The sequence below is a fragment of the Pelodiscus sinensis genome, chromosome 4, assembly GCF_052426305.1.
Source record: "Pelodiscus sinensis isolate ZL-2025 chromosome 4, ASM5242630v1, whole genome shotgun sequence".
Classification (NCBI taxonomy): Eukaryota; Metazoa; Chordata; order Testudines; family Trionychidae; genus Pelodiscus; species Pelodiscus sinensis.
Window position 1 is genome coordinate 83,717,611 of NC_143055.1, and position 18,461 is coordinate 83,736,071.

An 18,461-nucleotide genomic window follows, 5' to 3' on the forward strand; every position below is an offset into this window, starting at 1 on the left:
TTGTTACTGAGTAATGTTCTGTTTTTTGAAAAACAATTCCTCTTTATTGTTTACAATAACAATTCTGCAAACATCTATTTATTTGTTACCATACAATAAGAGGTAACTCACAGGATCAATAACAAACAATATAACAATAATAAATACACAACAAGTGCCACAAACTTAATAGGTGCATTGACAGTGTTATTTTCATAGCAGGGCTGTCAAGTCATTACAAAAGTAATTGTGATTAATCGCGCAATTAAAAAAATTAATTGTGTGCGCTGCCTTTTTGAAACGCTGTGGCGGCATTTCAATGGGACAGCACTGCAGGGGCCGGGATAAAATGGAGTCCCCAGCTGATACTGGCTCCGCCCCGGAAACGCCATATTTGAGCATTGACCTGCTAAACCCAGGGTTGTGAGTTCAATCCTTGCGGAGGCCATTTAGGAATTTGGAGCAAAAATTTGTCAGGAATGGTACTTGGTCCTGCTGTGAAGGCAGGGGACTAGACTTGATGACCTTTCAAGGTCCTTTCCAGTTCTAGGAGATAGGCACTATCCATTAATTTAAAATTTAACTTACTGGAAAACCATCCACTGTGTCCTTCACATGGCCCATTCCTGTATTGCAAATTACAAATAGTAACCCTGCAACACATTTACATGACAATAGCCCCCCACTGTGAATTTTCCAACTCCAAAATCATTTCCTACTTATGAGTAGTTACCTGTCATTGCAAGTTTTCAGTGTGGTCACTGATCCCTGCTCCACTGTCAGTGCAGCTCTTAATCTGGCATCCTTGTGCTGGAGGGCTTGGGCAAACTGGGCACAAGATCCAGGAATGTGGCCTTTCACATATGAAAGTTCTGCATCCTCTGCTTGTCATCTCAAGTTTGCATTAGGATGCGATCCCACCGATGAGTGCTTATTTTTCAGGCCCAGAATTATCTCCATTATCTGCAGCTACTCTGTAAACGTCACCAACAACTTTGAACAGGCTCTTGCTATAGCTCACAACAATCTGTTCTCCAAAAAATTATCATGTTTCCCACTGATTCAGTTCTTTTTACTACTCTGCAAATCCTGGAAGATAGTACGTCCTGTGCTTGCAATACTTAATAGATAGCAAACAGTAAGTAGTCTTGGGTTTGTGGGAATCTTTAATAAGGCATGAAAATTATGGGAGATAGTTGACATTATGGGATGGAGACAGTTGTACACTTGAAAGCTGAACCCTTCCTCTCTTTTGCACTTCGCAGCTCATTTCTTCCACCATATTTCAGTCCATTTTCTTTATCTTCCAACAGAAGAAATATTTTCAAATGTATTATAATCCCAACAGATGCTACCAAGATTTTGCTGATCCAGAAATCCTACAGCAAAGAGCCAATCAGGTCACAACACTATCTAGCATAGAATTGTTATTAGTATTTGGATTCTGATGACACTTAGAGGTTCTAATCAGACATGAGGCTCTATTGTGTTAGGCAATGCATACATACATATTGAAAACACAGTCCCCATGGAGAAGTGGAAAATTTACTTGCATTCTACCTTCAACAGCTAGCAACTAAAACAGCAGTTTTTCATCAACTGATGTGTAACACAATAGAAGAAATTTCCCCAAAAAGCACTGCAATGATTATAATGCAAGGCATAAACCAGGGTGAGGAACCTTAGGCCCAGGGACCAGGTGCGGTACCCGACTTGCCTGGATCAGGCTCCCAGAACTCAGGACTCCTCCCTGCCAACATTTGGGGAGCCCATGCTGGCACTCCTGCCCCCCGCATGACTGATTTTTCTGTGGTCAGGGGCCCCAGACTCCAAAAAGATTCCCCACCAGTACCATAAACAAACAGTAATATTGTATATAAGTATTAAATTTATTATGTATGTACAACTATTCAGTTTTGTCCCAGAAATTAAATTTCTTTTCAGAAATCCTCATATTTGCTATTGGAAAATATAATTTTTACTTTTGCAGGAGAGCGTCTCTATATTATTTTTATATTTTTTATCATGGTCATGTTCAGCTGTAAAACTACAGAATATCCAAGAGAATAGCAATTTACTCTTCTTTTGTAATGTCATATTTTACAAAATAAATCCAAATGAACCTGCTTTTGCTGAGCCTTAATTTCAGGAAAAATGCCTTGTTTCTGAAAAACTGCAAAAACTACCTTAATTATAAGTAATCAGGATTGTGATGGGAAAAACTATGGTGTATTATGCAGGAAGTAATATAGTAAGCAATAGGATACTGTAGATCGTGGGACCCTGTATGAGAAGAAAGTGTGTTCTTCATTTGTATAATATCTCATGAACCCCATTATAGAGCACTAAGCATTGTACTGAGTGAATTTGAAAACCCCACCATAGTCGTTATACAGGCTAGGGCTGTAAAAGAGTAGTCGACTGATCGCGTTCCCCCACCCCTGCCGCCTGTATGTCAGAGGCAGCAAGGGTGAGAGCAAGAGCCAGTGCTGGGGGTGCTATTTGCCCCCACCCTGGGTGTGGCTGCCTCTATCAGAGGCACCAGGGGAGGCTGTTTTGGCAGCAGCCCCATCTGAGGAGGGTCCCAGACCAGTTGGGGCTCTTCCTGGTGGCTGGGGCTGGCAGCAAACAGAGGCTACTCCAGCATCAACCCCTGTCCGTGGTGGCCCAGGCTGGGCACGAAGAGAGGCTACTCTGCAGCAGCCCATCCACAGGAGGTCCAGCTCCCTGCTGGGACCCTCCCACAGACAGGGACTGCTGGACCTGGCACAAGCTGGAACTGAGCAAGCCCGGCTCATTCCTGGCTTGGACCATGTCTAAGAGTTACCTCTCTGCGGCTCTGCAGTTTAAATGTAGTAGGAGCTGGGCTGCCTGCATGCCTGGCTCTTATTACATTTAAACTGCAGAGCCACAGCAGGGATTGCTCCTGAGCACCTTCTCTTATCGATGACACAATTACCCAATTACACACCTCTTAACATCGTGAATACAGGCTATATATACAGTAAGAAACATTAATTCTGTAACCTAAGGGCCAAACTTCCAGTCATGTCTGTTTCCTTTCCAAGGTAGATTAGGCTCCATGCATTCAACATTTTTCCTATGCAATTTTGTAAACAAATGTAATTATGCCATTCCTTATTTTGTAGTGTGGTTTTATAGAATTGTTTACTTACAGTTTTTTTTTTAAAGCATTTACTCAGTATTGTGGAGACACCTACTGGAAATGTTAAAATGAAACATGGAGTTTTTACAGTATTGTTACATGCTGTTGCTATGATTTGGAGCAGGATAAGCTCCACCTAAAACAAATGTTAGTGTTAACCCACTCAGGAGTTTTTGGGCTGGCCTAGGTTGGGTTAGATTGTTTTGGGTATGTGGGGGTATGGGACTGGGAGAGAACATATAAAATGATCACAGATAAGAACACAGAGGAAGAGAAGCAAGAAAATGCCAAGGAACCTTTTAAGCACGGTGTGACCCTGGAAAAAGCTAGAGAGTTTTTTGAGAATGGTGTTGCCTACAGGGATTTATGGGGCTGGTAAACTAAGAAATTAGTCCTTTTTTTTTCTTGGCTCCTTTTCTGATCAGACACACCGGACATCATACATTCCTTGTAAATAAACAAGATTGCATAAAAGAAATATCTGACCACCACCAATTTCTATTCCCAACTGGACTACACCCTGAGCCTCAATCTTTGACTGGCCACTTGAGTTGAAAAGAGGCAATATCTTCCTTTCTTAAGGAGTTCCACATCGTCCTCTTTGGCAGTTGGTTAATGTGATATAGCATCCACATGAGATTTGTATTTATGAGGCCAAACACTGAACCCAGTGCTGGAGACTTCCGGTAGGGACTGAAGGTAGCACTAGCAGCAGTGCTGGTATTTCAACTTCTCAACACACCTACTTCACAAGCAACACCGACTTTCAGATCTATATTTGTAGATCTATAGTATTTTCCTCTGCAATAAAAAATGTGACACACAGGAATATTGGGAAGAGAATAAACTTTATTTCCATGACTCATGGTTATAAAAGGTTTTACACCATCAGGAGAGGTCAATATCCATTAACTCCATTGGACATTATTACAGCCCCTAATTTCACCTTGCCTCTCAACTTCCACTGTTTACTAAGGTGCGTGGGCACAGGAGTCCTAAAACTCTGTTCTAACCCCTTGTCAAAGTGAAACCAGACCACATTCTGCTGGTAGCTGATAATTTTCAGTCAGGTGGGAAAAGGAAAAGATCTGGTCCTATTAAGTAAAGGCAGAGATCCTGAAATTTTCTGCTAAAAATCCAACATTCACATTTTTCACTTTCCAAATACCCTAAAAAACCCACTGAGTTAAGGACTACTGAGGAGTGACTAACTCAAGTGATTTCTTGCATTATATATTCTGATCGCTACAGAACCCTATATGCAGCTATGACTATATTATATTTGAAAGTTATATTCCCTTATATAGGAATTTAAGGGAAGAAGTCAAAAGATAGAGTTTAAGGCCTGAAGAAACCACCAGATCATCTAGTCTGATTTCCTCTACATCACAGGCTACTAAACACCACCAAGCTACACCACCACAAGTCAGCAACAAGAAAGAAAGTGGCAGAATGTGGAGAGCCTCAGAAACCCTTCTGAGGTTATATTAAATGGATGTGAATGGAGGTGGGAAACTCTATAATTGGTAGGAAAAAATGTAAATTGAATGATTACAATGAACTCAAACATGACATTAATAGAAAAGAATAAGATCAGTGTTAAAAATTAAACCTACCTCTATGAAATAGGCAGATTTTAAAATAATTTGTTCATCTTATGGTCTTTCTTGTGTGCATTTGATCCATTACTAAAACCGTGAATCATAATAGGTTTGCTATATTAATATATGTACCTCAATGTTTCAAACTCTCAATTTTATTTAGTGTTATTCAGAAAACCTCAACCCCTTGATTAATATGAATACCTAAGAATCTCACAAAATTTCTCTAATGGAATTTCACAAAAATCGTTAATGGACTTCATAGTTCTGGAGAAGAGCTTGAACATGAGCTAATCCTGCTGTGGCTCTGCAGTTTCCCCCTTATTAACTAATTGAATAGTTGATAAATCCCATTGACTACTCAATTAGCTGATTAAATGCAATTTAACATCCTTTTGCAGGATAGCTCCATTGTGAGGAAACTGGCAGAAGCAAGCAGTAGAGCTGCATATGAGAGCACTTGTAATACAAACAGCACATTGATAGAATTATCTACCACCCCCCTCAGAAGGGTAACCCTAATAAATGAGCGTATTTCAAAGTAATGGGCAAATCTGCTAACAAACCCAGACTTAAGTCCATAGGTACCTTTGAGAATCTACCCCTAAGTCTCTAAAATGTGATCATACTATGTATTGGCCTAGTTTCCTTAGATCCATGGTGTCCAACCAGTTCTGAAGCAGTAGCCACTATAGTGGCAACTGCTATAGAGAACTAGCCCTACTCAACCGGCCAAATAGCTGTGTGTGACTACTGGCTAGCATTTTGGACATCACAGCTTTAGGTCTTCATAAAAATGTGAACATCCTCCCTTTTTTTTTTCCCTCAAAACACTTCAGTGTTGTCAGCAAAACCATCCCTATCAGTAGATGTGTGTGCTCTTGCTTTACTCAGTCACTGACATCACAGGGCTGGCTGAACCGATATATTTATTAAAACAAAACAATAAATGGTCTGGTAGCACTTTATAGACTAACAGAACATGTAGAAGGTATCATGAGCTTTTGTGGGCACAGCCCACTTCTTCAGATGACCGGAGTTATGAGTTTGGGATGTGTACAACCAAAATAAATAGAGTAAGGGTAAGGGAAGGGGAAGGGGAGAAAAATGAAGGAGGGTGAGAGACAGAGCAGCAGTAAGTATCTTAAGATTGGATAGTTAAACCGAAGCAGATAAAAATCAAAGTCAAAGTCAACAGATAGTCTCCCATGTCAGGAAGGATACAACACAGAGAGTTGTTTGCACCTCCAATGGTTGTTAAATTGGTAGTGTCCCAACCAGCTCTCATCAGGATTAAGTCCATTAGCATGTGAATTGAATTTGCAGATGAATTCTAATTCCAATGCTTCTCTGTGGATCTGGCTTGTAGAACAGGTTTGTGACAAGACAGCTACTTGGAGATCTTTCAAAGTGATTTGGAAGGCTAAAGTGCTCTCCATTAGGTTTCTTATGTTTCCTTTGCGTATATCTGATTTGTGTCCATTGATTCTTTCCCACAGACTGTCCAGTTTGTTCAATATATATAGCAGTGGTGCACTGCTGGCATTTGACTACATAGATCAAATTACTGGATGTGCAGTCCTTTTGTTTTGGTGGCTGATGTTGTTGGTTCCAGTGATGAATTCGACAGTATAGATGTGGGCAGAATTGGCATCTTTTTTGGTTCCTGGAGGCTTATCATGTGGTTATGTGGCATGGTTACCAGAAAGAATTTGTTTCAGGTTAGGGGATTGTTTGTAAGCAAGAATAGGCTTTTCTTCCAAGGCCTCTGAGAGTGACGGATCATTTTCCAAGATGGATTGTAGATATATTTATAACATTGCTCTCTTTACACTCTGATTCAGCTATTAAGTGAGTCAATAGGAAATTATTTGCCAAATAGCTTGCCTAAAATGAAAATACCCCATACAGCTTCAGGAACAAACAGACAGCAAATCTATAACTTCCACAACTTCTTTCTGGATGTTTCTGGGGCAGGTAATCAGTTTGCACATCTGCTGAGACAAAATAGCACACTGTTTTAAGTGAGCTGAATATATTTTTGTTGCTACCTTTAAAACTGTGTCCTCACACCTTTGTGAATATTGCAGTAAGAGATTTATTAATATAAGCATCATAATATATGAAATGTGTGAGACCATTTTTCTGGGATTACAGTTAGTAAAAGAAAGTCTACAATAATGAGTGGGATTGAGATAAGAGGAATCTTTACAGATAAAGCATCAAAAATATGAGTCAACTGATTAATCATAATAGGACAAGAGTGTCAATTTTCTATATATTGCTTATAGAGGGGATAAATGTACAGTAGACCAGCCCCATGCACAGCTGGATCTAATGACACAATCAGACCTTCTTCCTTCTGATCAAGAAAGATATCTTGACTAGTGCAGGAGAGAGGGCATTAGATCAGCTTATATTTTAACCTTAAGCCATTTCATCAGGCCAAAACTGCTGATACCTGTGCAAAAGCTTTTCTACAGAGGAATGTTGTGATGAGTGAGCACTGCTTCACTTCTCCTCTTTGGCCTTGAAAAATCAAATGCCACCTATATAAGATCAGTAGCCTAAAGCTCACTTACCACTCTTTGTACTTTGGAAGCATTTTTATATGGAGTAAACTGAGGTGGTAATAATTTAAGTACTGAGTGATTAATTAACTGAATGTTTCAGCTACTCAAATGGAAACTATTCAAAGAGAGGCAGAAAAAGACAGTGGACCGAGAAGGCCGCTGAGAAGGGAAAAGTAGCAGGTTACCTCCCTCCTCTTCTGCCCTATGCTTTGGTAACCAGTATTGTACAGGCTTGAGGAGAAGCTTCATACCAGGGACAGGGAACCATTTTTGGTCAAAGGCCACTGACCCACACAAAAATCAATTGGGGGCCACACACAAGTGAAAAGCAAAAAACCCATCTCATTGACCTGGCCCCCAAATGAGAAGCAAAATATCAGACACTTACCTCACTTACCCTCCACTCAGGGTGCTGGGGTTCTGCTTGAGCTCCAGCCCTGCAGAAGGTGGGGAGGGAAGGCACTGAGGCTCAGAGACTTGTTGCAGGGTTGGAGCAAGCACTGACTCACCCTGCTGTTGGGGGAGCCCTGAGCTTCACTGTAGGCCAAACCAAAGTAAGCCAGGGGCTGCTCTGGCTCACAGGCCATAAGTTCCCCATCTCAGCTTTACACTGTGTAGACCAAACACTTGTAAGTCACATTGTAAATAAAGTACACGGTATTGAACTTGCTGCTAATATCTCTCTACTAGACAAAATTTTAAAATGTTAAAGCCAGGTCAACGGGTTGATGATTAATAGTTTTTTTGAGAAGAACTGCTGCAGTCTTCTGTGGTTGCCCTTAGAGATGTTAGCTATTGGTTAATTCAATAGTCAACTAACCACAAGGATTCTTAGCAGTTAGTTGACTATTCTATAGTCCCCGGGAGCAGGGCCAGCAGCCAGTGTAATTCAGCCCCACTCCTGAGGAGCACTCTCCCATTTTGCATTGCTGCCTCTCTCAGAGTCAGCAACATGAGGTGCCAGGTGGGAGCCGGTCTGTGAGGGGAGCCAGTTTAAAAACCAGCTCCCCTCACAGCCTGGCAGCCTGGCGCCCCGTGCTGCTGCCTCCGATGCAGAGGCAGCAGCATGGTGTAGCAGCAGTCCCTGTCCACAGGGGATCTGAGCTCTCTGTGGATAGAGGCTGCTGAGAGAGGGGAAAGAGGAAAGGGCAGGGAAGGCTGCTCCAGCACTAGCAGAGCCACAGACAGAAGCTGTTGCCAGAGTAGCCTCTGCCCATAGCAGGCCTGGACTTGCTGTGGGCAGAGGCTGCTTCGTGGCAGCCTCCCTTCCCACCTCTATCCCCCTATGCTGCTGCTTCTGACAGAGTCAGTAGCATGGGGGCGGAGGGCAGGCAGCACCATGGAGCCAATGCTCCAGCTTCCCCTCCCCTCTCCCCGAGTAGTTGACTAGATTAATTGATAAGCCAAGGCTTAATGGTTTATCGACTAGTTGACTACTCGTTCATATCCCTAGTAGCCCTAATTACGATTCTCAAAACTAAGGCCATGTTGGCTCTGAACAAGAGCATCTACACAAGTGTTTAAGGTGCTGTAACTTATGTCCATTAATGTTACACTTTAGCGTCACATCATATAGACAAATCTTTAAAAAAGTAAAGAAATAAGGGGAAAAACTCAGTTTTAATTCCTTGAATCTAAAATGTTTTTAATTGGTTTTCCATGACACCAAGCAGGCATTCAGCAGCAAATACTTCTGGTGGCAAAGGATCTCTTTAACCTCACAATTGGTATCAGTTTTCAAGACACAAATAATTTGTCTAACATTTCAATCAGCATTACAGTCTGTGTTCTCAGTGCAAAGAAAATGAGTGTTTCTGCCACTGGGTAAATAACGTGCATTAGCTATCCCACTGTAAAAACACAGCAGAGACAAGGTGTTACACTTTGGTTCTGTGATGTGATGGGAGCCTCAAGGGTTAAAGCTGACTACCCAGTGAAAACTACTGGATGATGGTGAAACAAATTATTTTTATTAAGTGGAATGATTTTTTTTTTTTTTAAATCAAAACTAACAATTAGCAAATGGGTTTTTTTTTTAAACTAGCAATTGCCCAATGCTTTTACAGGGTAGAAAACCCTAAACTTAGCTGTACTTAACTAACTACAAACTTCTTTGATTACAATTAACTATACAAAATCACTGTCTCTGATTTGCTTAACAAAAAATACAAAAACAAAGACAATATAATGATAATAAAAACTTTGTCCAAAGCCAGCCCCTCTATGGTTATTTTAGGGCAGCTGGTGGAGTTAGTCATAAATCTACTTTTACAACTTAACTCCTGGGCTTCTATTTCTAACACTTATACTTAGCCTAAATACAACACTACTATACAACACAAGATTATACAATTTATACAATGTGGTTAACAGAACTTAGACACATTTTACAGAATTACACAGTGAAATTAACACAATTTAACTATTAATTAAACCAAACATTTAAGCAATACTTACAAATCCAGAAACAACAACAACAGAAAGACACACTAGAACTCGGAGCATGCTCAGGACTCGTGCACCCCTATATTTGACTCGAAGGGTGGGGAGGCAGCCTCAGGGTGATCAATCCTTTAGCCGGGCAAAAAAAAGACACGTGCCCTCAATACACGGAACCTCCGTCGAACAAAGGGGTAGAGGGTCTTTTATACAAAAATTCGGTGTCTGATGCCATGCTAGGGTCTGCATTTGGCAGGGCCTGATAGGCTAGTGATGAGGTAGTATGACAATACTGCCCTATAGGAATTTTCGTGATGTATGCGTGATCCCCTCGTGGACAGGACCAGATGGGGCATAGTTAGTGTGAGACAACTGTGTTTTATTACCCTATGTTTACTTTTTCCCCTTGCCCCTAAGACCAGTCAAGCTACGGTCAAATGAGGCTTATCTGTAAATTCAGCTAGGTGTTATCTAGTTATGCTTACCTCCCTATTTTCTTGGTGCCTTTGAGTTCCAGGATGCCTATAAGGTCAAATTCCATTCACAAAAACTGCATTGTGCTTCCCATGCTTCTCTGAGTATCTGGGTTTTGTGTGAGGGGCCTTGTGTGGCAGGATGGGCTATACGCGAAGGCCGTGGACAGAAAAAGCCTGCTTTACAACACAAAGCACTTTGGCAATGTCTCCAAAACACGTAAGTGGAGGCCAACACCATGCCACCTAGGCATCTAATGCAAAGAAGTAAGAGGATAATTTATTTTTTTAAATCTGATTTTTTGTTAATACAAAGCAGTGCATATGTTAGAATGAAAAACAGCACCAAAATGTATTCTAGCCTTTTAAGTATGCTACATATTTTGTTTTGTTTTTTCAAGTGACAGCACATACCATTACCCTTTGGGTGTGTGAGTGTCTCATGCACCAGAGTCAGATTTTTTCCTAAGCAGCCTGAAGTATAAACGATTCAGTAGAAAAATCAACATACGCAGCAAAAGCAGGGCTAGGGGGCAACGGGGCTGTCCCGCGGCGATGGGGGGGGGGGAGGTGCGGGCGGCGGAACCAGGGCTGGACAGGAGCCGGGGGGGGGGGGGGTGGCTGGCTGGGGGAGATCAGGAGGAGGACGGGAGAACCAGCCACCGGAAGCAGGGCTGGAAGGGGGCAGCAGGGCTGGACTGGGGACATCAGGAGGAGAAGGGGGGGGGGGGGCGCAGAGCAGGACTGACCTAGGCACATGCAGACCCTGCAGATGAGTGAGTTTGGCCAGGGATTCCATTTTGCCCCTTCTCCCTGCCCCCCCCCCCAACCCTCCCTGGAGTAGTTGCAAACTGCCTGGCAGGTAGACACACTCAGACAGCATGAGCACATCTACCAGCCAGGCAGTTCACAGCTAAGGACTGATACACCTAATTATAATAAAACTTGCCCAATTAGAAAATACCAGGCATTTTATATGTCTAGTAATTTCTCAATTTCTTTCCCAGACAAAACCTTCAAATACCAGACTGTCGGGTACAAAACTGGACACCTGGCAACCCTACCCTTCACTCTCCCTCCTGGCCAGATACCATACCCCAATCTACTCCTGCTCCCGCCTCCTGGAGTGCTCATCCGGTGCCGGGTCCCCTCATTCTTTTTTTTATATCCGTTTATATTTTTGGGCTGCAAAAAACAGTACTGAAAAAACAGGTTCCAACTAAAGTAAAAAGTTTGGGAAACCCTGGTCTAGCCAGCTTTCTATTCATCTTACAGTCCATTTATCCAATCCATATTCCCTTAACTTGCTGGCAAGAATATTGTGGGTGACTGTATCAAAAGCTTTGCTAATTGGGGGCTTTGGGAGGACCAAAAACAACTTATTTGAATATTCATCATTTGCTTAATGAATATGCAAATAAATGTTACCAGTCCTCCAAAAGCTCATGAATGGATTACTGGTCCCTGTGTCAAAAAGTTTGGGAACCCCTGTACTAGAGTGCACAACAGATTTAAATAAGTGGCTTCTTTGAAAGATGTAACAGCAAAAGTATGAAGCTAATGCACTCAAGAGGCTCAGAAACAAAACAAAAAAATTTAAAAAACCTAAATGTCTTCTTTTTAATACATTTGGGGGAGTATAAAACTAATAATTTTTGTTGCTGTCAATCTATTAGGCCTATTTTTATACCTATATTTAGTAAAATTTACAGTAAAAATTGCCTCTGAGAAGGATTTCATACAAGAAAGTCTTATGAAAAGATTTTTGAAGGTATTTAGGGTGAATAGAGGGTTTTTCAAAAGTATCTAGGTGGTACTTTCAAATTCTAAAAATCCATTGAATATTTGGGAACCAAGTTCTACATACAAGTGGGGACATCATGTGAAAAAGCATAAGGTGCTGCATAGAGAGGCAAAATAACAGTTGACAAAGGGAACTCTTGTTAAATTTAAAAAACAACAAATAGTCTGGTAGCACTTTAAAGACTAACAACACATGTAGATGGTATCATGAGCTTTCGTGGGCACAGCCCACTTCTTCAGATGACCGGAGTGTTAGATGTCGAGAACCAAAAATAAGGAAGGGGAGAGGGGAGGGAAGAGGCAGTGGGTATATAAATATCAAAGGGAAAGCCCAACAGTATGTAACAGGTAAAACTGATAGTCTATAAGCACCTAAAGACTGGATAGTTAAAAGAAGCAGATAAGACCCATTAGTCAGCAATTAGAGAGGAAGAGTACTAACACCAGATTCTACACAAAGAACCATTCGCACCTTCATTGGTTGGTTGGTTGATAGATAATGTCCCAGCCATCCCTGGATTCAGACCACTGGCATGAAAATTAAACTTGTAAATGAATTGTAGTTCCAACCCTTCCCTGTGTATCTGGCTTGTGGAAATCCTCTGTAACAAAACAGCAACTTGAAGATCTCTTAATGAGTGACCAGGTATATTAAAGTGTTCACCAACAGATTTCTGGTACAAAGGTGCCAATGATTCTTTGACTAACAAAAGATGTTGTGTTAGTATGGTAGCACTTTAAAGACTTATTTGTTGTTTAAGTTTATCCTGCATAGACTAACTTGGCTACCCCTCTGAAGCTTGAGAAAGTTTTGACACTAACTCAGGAAAACAATCAGCCTTGATGTCATGTAATTCAAAGTAATAAACTTGTGTGTTAAAACAGAATTAATAGCACACTGCCAACAGATGGCATTATACAAGAAACATTGGAAAATGTGACTGCTGAAGCTACTAGCAACTATTAATTATTTTCAATGACTCTTTGCTAACAAACTAAACAGCACTACGACATCCATGTCCATAATGTTAATGAAGATATATAATACAGTTCTAGAATGAATAAAAATAACACTTTAGAAAACATAATTTAGATTGGAATTATATTTTACAGTGGTTTAAAAAAAGGCAGTCCAGTTCAGACATTGAGAATTGCCGGACAAATCTGAACTGTCAAGAGGATGTATGCAGACAGATACATTAAAAAAGCATGTAAAAACTAATTTCTAGAGGTGGGGTGTACATATGTAAAATATCAGACACACACAAGTCATTTAGCAGCTGAGAACATTGTATCAGATAGGGAAGAACTGTTTTGTCCAGACAAGAATGCAGCCCTTGAAGGTAGGTGCTGAGATCTGTTATGGAGGGGGGAGGAGGCGGGGGAAGTGAAGGGCCCTGTGCCCCACATACAATGTTATTTCAAACACTGCCAATGGATCAGGTCATAGAATCAGAGCTGGAAGAGACCTCAGGATGTCATCAAGTCCAGCCCAAGGCAGGACCAATCCCAACTAAATCAACCCAGCCAGGGCTTTGTCAGGCCAAGACTTAAAAACCTCTAGGAATGAAGATTCCACCACTTCCCTAGGTAACCCATTCCAGTGCTTCACCACCCTCCTAGTGAAATAGTTTTTCCTAATATCCAACCTAGCTCTCTCCCACTGTAACTTGAGACCACTGCTCCTTTTTCTGTCATCTGTCATTACTGTGAACAGCTTCTCTCCATCCTCTTTGGAACCTCCTTTCAGGAAGTTGAAGGCTGCTATCAAATCCCCCCTCACTTTTCTCTTCTGCAGACTAAACAAACACAAATCCCTCGGCCTCTTCTCATAGGTCATAAGCTCCAGCCCCCTAATCATTCTGGTCACCCTCCGCTGGACCCTCTCCAATGTGTCCACATCCTTCCTGTAGTTGGGGGCCCAGAACTGAACACAATACTCCAGATGTGGCCTCACCAGAGCCGAATGAAGAGGAATAATCACTTCTCTGGATCTGCTGGCAATGCTCTTCTTAATGCAACCTAATATACCATTTGCCTTCTTGGCTGCAAGGGCACACTGTTGACTCATATCCAGCTTCTCATCCACTGTAATCCCCAGCTCCTTTTCTGCAGAACTGCTAACTTAGCCATTTGGTCCCTAGCCTGTAACAATGCTTGGGATTCTTCCATCCCAAGTGCAGGACTCTACACTTGTCCTTGTTGAACCTCATCAGATTTCTTTTGGCCTAATCCTACAATTTGTCTAGGTCACTTTGGACCCTATCCCTGCCCTTCAGCGTATCTACCTCTCCTCCTAGCTTAAGTGTCATCTGCAAACTTGCTGAGGGTGCAATCTATCCCCTCATCCAGATCATTAATAAAGATGTTAAACAAAACCGGTCCTAGAACCGAACCTTGGGGCACGCCACTAGAAACGGACTGCCAACCTAACATTGAGCTGTTGATCACTGCCCGTTGGGCCCGACAGTCTAGCCAGCTTTCTATCCATCTTACCGTCCATTTATACAATCCATATTCCCTTAACCTGCTGGCAAGAATATTGTGGGAGACCATATCAAAAGCTTTGCTAAAGTCAAGGTGTATCACCATCCACTGACTTTCCCATATCCAGAGAGCCAGTTAGAAGCCATCATAGAAGCTAATCAGATTGGCCAGGCATGACTTGCCCTTTGTAAATCCATTCTGACTATTCCCGATCACTTCCACCTCCTCTAAGTGCCTCAAAATGGATTCCTTGAGGATCCCCTCCATGATTTTTCTGGGGACTGAGGTCAGACTGACTGGTCTATAGTTCCCTGTATTGTCATTCTTCCCTTTTTTAAAGATGGGCACTACATTTGCCTTTTCCAAATCATGTGGGATCTCCCCCGATATCCACGACTTTTTGAAGATAATGGCTAAAGGCTCCTCAATGACATTTGCCAACTCCCTCAATATCCTCGGATGCATTAAATCTGGACCCATGGATTTGTGCTTTTCTAAATAGTTCCTAACCTGTTCTTGCCCCACCAAGGGCTGTCCATCTCCTTCTCCTACTGCGTTGTCTAGTGTATTAATCTGGGAGCTGACCTTCTCCATGAAGACAGAGGCAAAGAAAGCATTGAGTTCTTCAGCTTTCTCTACATCATGTAATAAGCTTAGCTCCCTCATCCAGTAAGGGCCCCATGTGCTCTCTGATCACCCTCTTCTTGCTAGCATGCCTCTAGAAATTTTTCTTGTTATCCTTCACATCCCTTGCTAGTTGCAATTCCAATTGCACTTTTGCCTTCCTGATAACTCCCCCGCATTCTCGAGCTATACATTTATACTCCTCCCTAGTCATCTGTCCAAGTTTCCACTTCTTGTAAGCTTCCTTTTTGTGCTCAAATTCACCAAGGATTTCCCCGGTAAGCCAATCCAGTCTCCTACCATATTTGCTTCTCTTGCTGCACATCAGGATGGTTGCTTCCTGTGCCTTCAATAAAGCTTCTTTAAAATACTGCCAGCTCTCCTGGACTCCTTTCCCCTTCATGTAAGCATCCCAGGGGATTCTGTAACGTGGTTCCCCGCCTTCTCATCAATATGCATGAGCAGTGACACGGAATATGTAATGACTGTCATGAATGTACATAGATGGTTCTAGTTTCTGCTGCACATATCACCATGTGCTGCTGCACACGGCACGCAAGTAGCTGCACATGTCACCATGTGCTGCTGCACACAGTACACTCACCCCAGACAGTTAGAAGCTGTTTATTCAGACACCCAATCAGAGACCTTTGTTTTCTCAGACAAGATCCAATGAGTTTAAAGCTACAGCTCATAAATATTCATGAGGAGAGACTACTTAAGTTCTGGTTAACCTTTCCCGCTTGTTCGCTTCTTCTGCAGCGTTCCACCCTATCCCCTGTCCATGTCTATAGATAGCTAGATTAGTTAGAGGTTCATCATCGAGTCTGTCCGTTAGTATAGTGCATCGGTTCTACGCTCAAGCGGCCGGGGTATTATATCATGACGGGAGGCATCGTGTTAGTTTAGTTAGGGATTTTGTGTATCCAGTCTGGGTACAGGAGTAGCTCGTCTATCGCCGGTTCCAGCTGAAGAGCGGAATCAACCCGAAGGCCAGCGCCAGGCAACTTACCAGCAGTGAATCCTGCGTCCAGGAGTGGAAGGCCCTGGAGGAGGACTTCACTACCTGCCTGCATTCCACCTGTCCCCAGGGTCTACGAGGGACCGCCTCTCTGTTCCTCGCCAGAGGAAGGAGCCTACAGCTTGAGGTCGAGAGCACTGCAGAGGGCATTGCTGCGAGGGATCACCTCTTAGTCTCTTGCTAGAGACTTTAATTAGCCAAAGGCTTGAGAGACAGGTGCATCATGTCCACCGTCGAAAGCTGGATAGTGTAATTATTGTCTGTGTAATCCTTGTGTTTGTGGGGTACTTTACTATCCTCCTATTTCTTCTTGGGTTGGGATATTAAGAGTGTTTACCTATTTCCTTGTTGTACCTTTTAAATTTCTACAATATATGGTTTGGCCCCTTTAAATTGCGTAACGTTTTTATTTCTCTGCGGCATGTTAATCAACAAACACCTATGATAGATGAGGTTTGGTGGTATCTGCAACTTCCACTGAGGTTTAATTAATTAATTAGTAGTAATCAGATTGCAAATCTAGGCTTAAGCATCCTCAGTGTAACAATTCTGCCCATCAGTTCTCTGGGGGAGTCAAAGTCTGCTTTTCTGAAATCCAAGGTGTGTATTTTGATACTCTCCTTTCTTCCTTTGGTCAGGATCCTGAAATCTACCATCTCATGATCACTGCTTCCCAGGTTGTCACCCACCTCTACTTCCCCTATTAGTTCCTCCCTGTTTGTGAGCAGCACGTCAAGCTGCACATGGCCCCTGGTTGGATCCTTCAGCACTTGTACCAAGAAGTTATCCCCAACATTCTCCAAACACTTCCTGGATTATCTGTGTACTGCTGTATTGGTCTCCCAACAGATGTCAGGGTGAAGTCCCCCATGAGAACCAGGGCCTGCGATCTGGAAGCTTTGTCGGTTGTCTGAAGAAAGCCTCATCTACCTCATCCACCTGATCCGGTGGCCTGTAGCAGACACCAACCACAAAAAATCACTGCTGTTGTTTGCACCTCTAAACTTAACCCACAGACTCTCAACAGGCTTTTCTCCCTCTATTTACTGGAGTTCTGAACAATCATAGTGCTCTCTTACATGCAGTGCAACTCCTCCTCCTTTTCTCCCCTGCCTGTTCTTCCTGAACAGTTTATACCCTTCCATGACAGCGCTCCAGTCTTGTGGGTCATCCCACCAAATCTGTTATCCCGATCAAATCATAGTTCTTGGACTGGGTCAGGGCCTCCAATTCTTCCTGTTTGTTACCCAGGCTTCTTGCATTCATGTACAAACACATTAGATAACCAGCTGTTTGCCCTACATTCTTCATTCGAATCTGGGGTCCTCCTTTGTTGCTCGTTTGTCTTTGCATTCCTTCCCAGTATCCAACTTTCCCCACTCACCTCAGGGCTTTAGTCACCGCCCCTCTACGAACCTAGTTTAAAGCCCTCCTCACAAGGTTTGCAAGCCTGCTTGCAAAGATACTCCTTCCTCTCTTAGAGAGGTGGATCCCATCTCTTCCTAACAATCCTTGTGCCCAGAACAGAGTCCCATGGTCTAAGAAGCCAAAGCCCTCTCTCCAACACCACCTGTGCAACCATGCATTTAGTTCCTCAATTCGACGATCTCAACCCAGACTTTTCCTTTCAACAGGAAGGATGGACGAGAACACCACTTCCATTTCGAATTCTTTGATCCTTCTTCCCAGCGCTACATAATCCGCAGTAACCCGCTCAAGGTCATTCTTGGCCGTATTGTTTAGTTCCCACATGGAAAAGCAGGAAGGGGTAGCGAGCCGAAGGTTTGGTTAGTTTTGTAAGACTCTCAGTCACATCCTGAATTCGAGCTCCCATCTCGAGAGATAAGCAGCACACCTCTCGAGATTCCAGGTCTGAACGGCAGATGGATGACTCAGTCCCTCTAGGAGGAAATCCCTGACCACCATCACCTGTCTTTTTCTTTTGCGGGTGGTGGTCATGGAACACCCATTTCTAGGACTACTCATCCCATGCCATCCAGTAGATGGTGTTCCCTTCTAATTTCTTCCTTGAGAGGTCCCTCCCAAACCATTCTCCACCGCAGTGCCTGTGGAGAGAGCCTGAAAGCGATTACTTACCTTTATAGCAATGGGGGATTCCTGAGTTGGCCTTTTTTTCCTTTTAGAAATTACATGTTACCAGTTCTCTTCCTTATCCTGTACTGCCCTTTCTGGCTCTTCTGCTGTAGCCAGACACAAACCCCATCTTGTTTTTCCACAAACCCCATCTTGTTTCCCCCCCCCCCCCCCGAGAGCAAGAGAAAGGCAGTCAGCCTT

At 42.7% G+C, this 18,461-nt stretch overlaps 1 long non-coding RNA gene across 1 annotated transcript; it reads right to left on the reverse strand.

Annotated features, from left to right (window-relative positions):
- Nucleotides 1-5,656: 5,656 nt before the first annotated feature.
- On the reverse strand, nt 5,657-12,500 carry LOC149524539 (uncharacterized). The gene is made up of 3 exons (XR_016349454.1): nt 9,777-12,500; nt 7,708-7,929; nt 5,657-6,740 (listed from the first exon to the last, which is right to left on the reverse strand). It is a non-coding gene; the product is annotated as an uncharacterized LOC149524539 (long non-coding RNA).
- Between the last annotated feature and the right edge of the window lie 5,961 nt (nt 12,501-18,461).